The sequence below is a fragment of the Octopus bimaculoides genome, chromosome 12, assembly GCF_046866305.1.
Source record: "Octopus bimaculoides isolate indiv1 chromosome 12, ASM4686630v1, whole genome shotgun sequence".
NCBI classification, from domain to species: domain Eukaryota; kingdom Metazoa; phylum Mollusca; class Cephalopoda; order Octopoda; family Octopodidae; genus Octopus; species Octopus bimaculoides.
The window spans coordinates 12,610,572-12,620,056 of record NC_142939.1 but is presented as its reverse complement, the minus strand read 5'-3'; the positions used below and the strand labels follow the sequence as shown (position 1 = coordinate 12,620,056).

The following is a 9,485-nucleotide window of genomic DNA, read 5'->3' as shown; positions in this document are numbered from 1 at the left end:
GTAATATATTAACAATAATGTAAATGACTTTTTCAAATTTTCATTTTCATACATCGTGATATATAAAATTGTCAGAATTTAAGAAATTATTTTTTAAAATACCAAAAATGATATTTCGTTTGGAATATGTCTTTGTAATTTGCTCAGAAATCTATGACCCTACCGTTATGATATTAACTATGTAATAGGCAAGATTCGTAAAATATATAGACGAAATATATATATATATATATATATATATATATACATATATATATATATATATATATATATACATACATGTGCACATACAAACATACGTACCCACATATCTACATGCATACAAACATATTTAAGTCATTTATTTAGTTGAAAACCTGTAGTTCAAGAGTTAAGTAGTTAAGCACATAGTCACCCGAGTCTGTTTATTTCAATTCGATGCTTTGATTGGCTGAGGTGATTCGCCTGATGTTTTTTCGCCGATCTGATAAACCACGTGTTACCCTGTAGTAGAAAAAATTCAATACAGATATGATACCTAATTTAATGGACGGTATGTACATGGAAAGTGAAATTTATTTGCTTTTATTATTATTTAATGTTTTCCTTAATATATGACCAGTTTCACCAATTTAAGAACAAATTCATATGGATTTTTCGAACTTATTTGGTAAGTATAATTAAATATATATTTCAGCTTTTGCCATAATTTCTTAACTCCCAACATTTCTGAAATGTTGTATGATAAAAACAAATAGCATATATTTTGCTTGTCCCGTTTTAGTCTTGAATTTAGTATTCTATATTTTAGAATATTCATTAGAACGTATATACAACGATTTCGAGAAAAAAAAGGTTATATATATGTATATATATATATATATATATATATATATATATATATATATATATATATATATATATATATATATATATATATATATATACATGAAGAAATATATACATTCATGCATAATGTTTTGTGTGTGAATGCATATCCTTTGCAGTAGTAATATGTATTTTAAGACAAAAGTTTCTTCTCTTCGACGTATAACGATTTCTTTTTGTCGTATTTTTCAAGTTATCACATTGTACAATGACACCAATGTAAAACAGGATAAAAGAAACATAATTTTGCCAAAATTTGAAATATTTTTAGTCTGCAAACACATTATTATCCTTACCGAATTGCATGATCACATATTCCTCAGAATAATAATTTAACTTTTAAATAGATTGCAGTTTCTTTTATTAGAATAACCTGTCTAGGATAATTTTCTTGTTGAAATGTGCAGATAATTTAAACCATTGTTTAGCAAAATAGCTAAGATTTATTCTAGTCAAGCAATAATTCTACAGATGATGATGATGATGATGGAAATACGGGACATGTATTTTAAACAATATTTTCGATACTTTATTTAGTAAAATAGAAATAATGATTCTTAATACTAGGTATGAGAAGGTAATCGAATTTGTGTTTTATTGTTGAACATTAAATTCTTAATATATATTTTCGGAATTCTTTAATGTTGCACATTAAATAATACACTGCCAAGAAATATTATTTATATCGAATGAAGAATTCAAATTTAATATATATATATATATATATATATATATATATATATCAACAATCGAAATTTATATGAAATTTGTTTTCCGCATACAATATTGTTGTAAAAAAGATCACGCTATATGTTCATTTGCATAAGAGGTCACCAAGGGTCAAACACAGGGACATCGGATGATATGAAAACATGTGGAGGAAGTTTTTTCATTGGTTAAGCATTTCACCTGATATTTTTCGCCTGAGATGCATCTACATTTCAACCTTTGACATAAGTTTTATGTAGAATTTGATTGGTCAGTTAATCACTGCTGATCTATCGACATATGAGTAACAGCTGGATCGTATGTTTCTTATTCGTGAGCAACGATTGGTCGACAACTTTCACCTGATGTTATCACCTCATATTTTTACTTTCATTTTCAAAATACTCGTCGTCATTGTCATATTCGATGACTGCATCCTCATCCCCATTCTCATAATTGCCTTCTTTTTCTTCTTCTTCTATCAATCTATCTATCTATCTATCTGTCTGTCTGTCTGTCTGTCTGTATGTCTGCCCCCCTCTCTCTCTTTCTATATATATATGACGGACTCACCCGTCGTTCGTCACCTCATCACCGAACAAACACACAGATGATTTTTTTATAATAATCAAATGTTTGTGTAGTCATATATATATATATATATATATATATATATATATATATATATATATATGACTGGAACGAACACGACACAATGAAGTAGAGAAATTTGAAAAGACAACACGAAACCGGTTATTTCTCAAAATACAATGTTTATATACCAAAAAGATTTTCTAACATTTTTCTAACATTTTTCTAACATTTTTCTGACATAATTTAAATATATACTTTAACCATGTAACACAAGTCTTCTGTAGTTTTTTCACTCTTATTATCTTATATATATATATATATATATATATATATATATATATATATATATATATATATATGTGTGTGTGTGTGTGTATGTGTGTGTGTGTGTGTGTGTGTGTGTGTGTGTGTGTGTGTATGCATATAAACACTCACAAAAATCCATGTAAACATGCGTAAACTATGGTCTGTGTGTGAGAAATCTTCATTGTTTATATTGTCATTATTACACATATCATCATCATCATCATCATTATCATCATCATTATTATCATTATTAATGTTATTATTATTGTCATTATATATCCTTGATTTTAGAGTAATAGATGCGGTTGTTGCAACGGTGCTGTTGCCAATGGAAATGTCTTTGGCGATGTTAGAACCAGCGTAAGAATACGTAATAAAATGGTTTGCGATATTTATTTCCGTTGCATTTATTCAACGCCGCATGTCTTATTTATCCACTTTTTAAACCCTTATTATATATATATTTTTATATTTGCAACTGCTACGTGTGGAATTTTTGTCAGAAGAGATCCAATTCCATATCACCTTACAGGTATTCGTTTCAGTTTTGGATTATTATTACCGAACGATATTCATTGATGTATTTGTCACTTTGAATAAGGATGTCCCAGATGACTAAAAGCAAAGCGTTGTCAGGTATTTCGTTAGCTTCACAATCACGTCACTTCTTATTCGTTACCATAATAAAGGGTCGGCATATTACCGATCGGTATGCATACATATCGACCAAATTGAGTTTCTGAACATACATGGAATTTGCAGGAACCGGTCAACCTGAAATAATGAGTTTATCAATATAATTAAAATAAATGCATATGCTTGACTTGATGGCAAAGGCAGCGATTTGGCAGATTAATTAGTATCGCGGTCAAAATTCCTCATGATATTTGCAGCTACACTCTTTGCTCAGAGTGAAAATTGTGCCGAGCTCAGCTGTGTCGTTCCGTCCATTCTGTATCGTCAAATATTTAGCATTCTAGGTTAGTGAAGTTGTTTGAAGCTCACGTCTTATTGTGGTATACAGGACGGTGCCTTCATTTCTAGGAAAACTATCTCTGATTACGTTGGTAACGTTGGTATGCCGGTGACTTTCCCCAGACCTACATGAGGAACACCAATGAACCGCGAAAATCCTGCCCTGACATGCATAGTTGCATGGTAGGCATTGAGTAACAGAGGACTTATCTGATGTTAGTACCATGTTACACTATATTCTTCCCGTAGTGTTTTGGGTACAAGCATCGATCTTAAACATCTAAAATAAGCACTTCTTTGTCTGCATTTAGTCCCGATCCTCCTAGCTGTGTTTGGCTTTCATTTTATTTTCCATCTTGTATTTGAGGTTCCCAAGTCTTTACAAACATCAGGTTGCTTTAGTGCGATTGAGACTTAATTTGATCTTTCAACGTAAATGCATGCAATACAGAACTACACACACACACACACACACACACACACACACACACACACACACACACACACACACACACACACACACACACACACACACACACACACACACATATATATATATATATATATATATATATATATATATATATATATATATATATATATATATATATATATATAGTTATCGCCAAGCCAACATGGCAGTCCCAAAATTAGGACGAAAGCTGCCGTGAATTAGCTCCAAGAAGCCATCGCCTCAAGCTAGCTATGTGACACACGAAACCTGTGTCCTTTATAATCTTCGAACAGGGGAGGTCAGCAGCTCCCCCTTGCTGGTTTGGCATCTGCAGACTAGTTTCAGGGTGTAGCCCCTTGTCAATGCAGAGCAGCCAAGCTCCAGCCGGGCGGCGCTACTGATTCTCCGTTCGAAGGTTATTTATCTAATTTCAGTGGAATCTATCCACACACACACACACACACACATATATATATATATATATATATATATATATATATATATATATATATATATATATATACATATATATATATATATATATATATATATATATATATATATATATATATATATATATATATATATATATATATCGGAATTTGCCTTTATCACATTTTACAATGCAATAGTTATTAAACCATTGTATACTTCAACTGCCATATTCTGTCTGATGATCGTTAACATGACACTGTGGGTGCCAGCTGCTACAGCCTTTCAGCTTCAGTACAACACGCCTCGAGTAAATCTATAAAGAACTGCAATCCGGTGGTGGTAGACTATACAAGAATATTGAGAGATTTCTGTCGTCTTATTGCCGATGAACACCTTGTTTCACAGCGGATTTCTTGAAATTATACGTACGTATCTTACGAAATGTTTGACAGCAAATTCAGTTCGTGCGGGTCTTTAAAGAAGAATAAGTGATATATAAGAAATATAAGGGATATTGATCAAACCTCGGTTGGCCTTGCAATCTACACATATGTGAATGAAACAATGTATGTGATGGATAGTTATTGAACAGTAACTTTATTTGTTGTGGATATTGTTGTCTTCAGGCGTACCTGAAACTAAAAAAAAAAAAAATGAGTTAAGGAGCATACATGAATATTTCAAAAGATTTAATCAGATGTTCAATGACAGCGAATCCTAAGAATAATAATATTTTGAAATATTAATGCGATAATGTGTGTTCGAAAAGATTAAAATTTTTGAAGGGATTTTATAAGATTTTTGAAGCGCAGAAGTCAGTTTGTGATAAACCGCTCAACTGTCATTTACATCTCATTACATGATGAAATATTGTGAGATAGATTAAGATAACTATATACCCAAACCTTGAATATAACACGTGTTCTCGATGATGAGGATGATGATGATGATGATGATAAAGAGACCGAAAGCACTATACTGGCAGCGCAAGACCAAGCTATGGCCATGAACTGGAGGATTAACCTGAGGAATGAGCGTCTCTGCTGTACCACAGCTGTAACAGAGTGGCTAAAACCATTGGCAATATCACGAACGAATAAACTAGACATGACCCAAACCACTCCAAGTAGTGGCCTTGGGATCTGGTTGCGAAAGTGCTACATTGGAAACTGTGCACAAAGTAGGAGGCTAGAGGCAGCCAAGTCATGTTATGAGCACAAACCGCAGAGAGTGGTGGAGACGGAAACAAAGAAAGTAGACCTCGGCGGAATTTGAATTCAGAACGTAGCGAAGGGCGAAATATCGCTAATCATTTCGTCCAGTGTGCTAACGATTCTGCTAGCTTGACGCCTTAATAATGATAATAATAATAATAATAATAATAATAATAATAGTAATAATAATAATAATAATAATAATAATAATAATAATAATAATAATAATATCAACAACAGCAACAAAAACAACAAGAACAATAATAGTATTACAAGCACGTCCACCATCACCACGACCACTAGTACTTCGTTAGTGTTTCGGTAATGTGTTCCCTCACTTCACGTTCTGGTGGTAGATTTGTCAATGGGTTTGCCTCTCGAAATGTTTGAGTTGATTCTTATGCGAAATATTGCAAGTACCATTATTACAACTTTTGTTAGGTTGCAGGCTGGAAAAATCGTTAAACGCCCTGGGCAAAATTCTTCATATTTCTTCTGGTTCTGTATTTTCTGAGTTCAAATGCCGACGAGTTCGACTGGACCTCTCATCATATTCAAGTCGCGAATCACTCAAATACTGAGATCGCTGTAATGAACAAATCTCGCCCCTGAAAACTTCCTGGCTTCGTTCCAAAATTTGAAACAATTGTTATTGATATTTGTGTGCTTCGGTTACAGTATGAGAAGAGAGATATAAAAATGCATTGTGTTACTTGTTCTGGTTCATTTCTTTCCGAGGTCAAATCTTGCTGATGTCAACATGTTCTTTCATCACTACCGATTTGATAACGCTTGCATCAATATAATCGATTAGTGTCGAAATTTTTAAGTAACCATTAAATAAAGAATTCAGTTTCATTATTTCTTCGCCGGAAACAGTTATAGCTTTGTGAGTTTGAATATCAGAATCCAAGAGCGAGAACAGTAGAAGACAGAAAACTCAGACATCAGAGGTTGCCAAACGAACTTATTCAAAGTAGAAATGTCCCTGTGGTCAATGGCACAAGAATACTTTAGTTTTGTACAGTATATTTATAAGGTGATGGTTGTTCATATCATTTCATTTCGTCTTCTAGAAGTGCATATTATATTTTCGCGATATAGCAAATCTGAGATGTATTTATCAGATGCTTATCACTCGGTATCCCGTACTTAAAATGGATCATCTGCAAAGTTAAGATCGCTGCACTACTATAAAGCCCAGCAAAATTTATCTAAAATTAATTTATAAGTTAAAAAAAAAGTGGGACGGTCTTCTACTTTAATTGTCGGTTGCAGTTCTTCATAGAGCAACGTGAAATGAAGTGCTTTGCTCAAGAACACAACGCAACGCCCGGTCTCGGAATCGATCCCTAGATCTCTCAATCGTGAGTGCAACATTCTAACCACTAACTCATGCGCCTTCAAAATGCTGACATACATACATACACACATATATATATATACATATATATGTATACGTACATACATACAAACACACGCATACATATATGTATATATATATATATATATATATATATATATATATATATATATATATATATGTATATACATGTAGAGAAACAGACAGACAGACAGAGAGAGAGAGAGAGAGAGAGAGAGAAAGAGAGGGAGAAAGAGAGGAGAGGTGCATATGTATGCATAAATGCATATTGTGTATTAGATTCTGTCCTAGTTAATATCAATGAAATTAATCTGTATTTAGATTATATTTGAAACGTCAAGATTATTGTCAACTAACACCTTTGAATTTTTTTTCATATTGCCAAGTTAATGACGGGCGTAATTATCATTAAAAAATATACAATTAACAGTATAGCTTTCTTGATATTGTTGATGATGTTTGTTAAGAGATTGTTGTTATTATTGTTGATACAGGTGATGGTGGTGGTAGTTCCGTGTCCAAAGAGGGTGATCTCTGTATAGGTGATCTCTGTATAGGTGATCTCTTAGGTGACGAGTGACAAATTCACGTGGCCTTCTCAATCCTTAAGCGTCAAAATCCTAGAACAATGGAAATAAACTAATCTAGTGTGGAGGTAAATGTGTTAGAGATAATCCTTAGGTATTCGAACACAATACACACATAAAAACATAATATTTTTGTGGGGGATATTAGCAAAACTTACATACATTCATACATGCATATAATATGTGTCTGTGTGTATGTGTGTATTCGTTTGTATCTAAGTGTGTACATGTACACGTATATGTATATGCATTTTATTGTTTAATTCTTCTACTTGGTTGAGTCATTTGACTGCAGCCATGCTGCAGCACCACCTTAAGGGGTTTTAGTCGAACAAATCGTCCCTAAGTCTTATTCTTTGTAAAGCATAGTACTTATACCATCACTTTGTATGTATTTATGCGTGCATGTATAGAGGCATATAGCGTCATGCCTGCTTGATGAGGCGATATAAATAATCATTTCGACTAGAGGTGCAATGCATGGGAGAGGGAGCCTTGGCGATATCATCGACTGCAATTAAAGGACCAGTTGGTCCTTTAATTTATCTTTCCTGAGTACAATTAAAGACAAAGTCGACCTCAGCAGCGTTTGAACTCCAAATGTAAGGACGGACGAAACGCTGTTAAGCATTTTTTCCGCTGTGCTAGCGTTTCTATTAGCTCACCACATTGAAGGCAATATATATATATATATATATATATATATATATATATATATATATATAATGATGCTGTATTGATATCCAGTAATCACCCGCCATATTGCGGTTCACATATCGCGGTTAACCTATCACGGTTTATTGTTTAAGCTTACGTCGATTCCTCCGTGGTGTTGTTTTGCATTTATAATAAAATAAATATATACAAATTAAATAAATAATAAAAACAAAATATGCAGTACAGTACTGTTTCTACTTCGTTGATTTCCGCACATAACGGGGCGTTTTGGAACGTAATACCCGCGATAGTTGAGGGATTAGTGTATGTTATTAGAATTGGTCGTATGGGATTAGTTTATGAAATTATGAAGCACTACACAGAATTCATACAGCAAAATATCTTTCGTTTAGTGACATTTCAAAATCAAAATTGATATACCTCGAAAATGTATTTTTATATATTTTAAATTAGTAGTATTACTTAGTGAAAATGCATCATTTAAATAAATATCAACCAAACCTGTATTATGAATAATATTTTAATTCCATAATAATAATTTTATTACGTGTGTATGTAAAAGATATATACCAGTATTAGCGGTTATAATCCTCCTACGTTAATCGTCGTTGTACTGAGATTTCCTCGATGAAGGCCGACTACCAATTAGAGAAAATATTTTTCTTCTGAGTTCCCCACGGCAGAATGTGTGCACGTAAATATTATTGAACATGGAATTCATATAGTTAATATTTGATGAAAAACGCACGTGCACTAACACGCATACACTGTTGCACACACATAAACACAAACATATATATAAATAGCACGTTGCTTGGTTGCTATCGAAACTATTTATCTTTTGATTGCGACATAAAGCATTGATATGTGTACACCTTGATAGCATGACATAGCTATAGTTAGACAATAGAAGAATTAAGCCGAATTTATGTCGTGTTGCTTAATTTGCAAAAGAAATGATAACTTTGATCTATCTTCGTAATGTTGTCTTGAATTTACAAATTTTCGTTTCCAATGCTAGGAATCTCGAATTAATACTTTGTTTTTTAATTCGAATTTGTTAAGAATAATTTTAAATAAAGTAAAAGCAATAGTAGACGTAGTAATAATATTTTAGTAAAATTTACTAACACACGCAGAAACAGTCACACATACGTACATGCGTACATACAAACATACATGCATGTATACGTGTATAAAGGCATACATGGGTACATAAATACTTGCATACACATATACGTGCGTACGCACATACACTCATACATACACACGCACACACACAC

The 9,485-nt window shown here is 32.7% G+C and overlaps 1 long non-coding RNA gene across 1 annotated transcript in view; it reads left to right on the top strand.

Annotated features, from left to right (window-relative positions):
* Positions 1-358: 358 nt before the first annotated feature.
* LOC106876640 (uncharacterized) overlaps positions 359-9,485 on the top strand; it is a 134,817-nt gene continuing 125,690 nt past the window's right edge. Inside the window, exon 1 of the long non-coding RNA XR_001410274.3 lies at positions 359-649. This is a non-coding gene — a long non-coding RNA (uncharacterized LOC106876640). The remainder of the gene's footprint in view (positions 650-9,485) is intronic.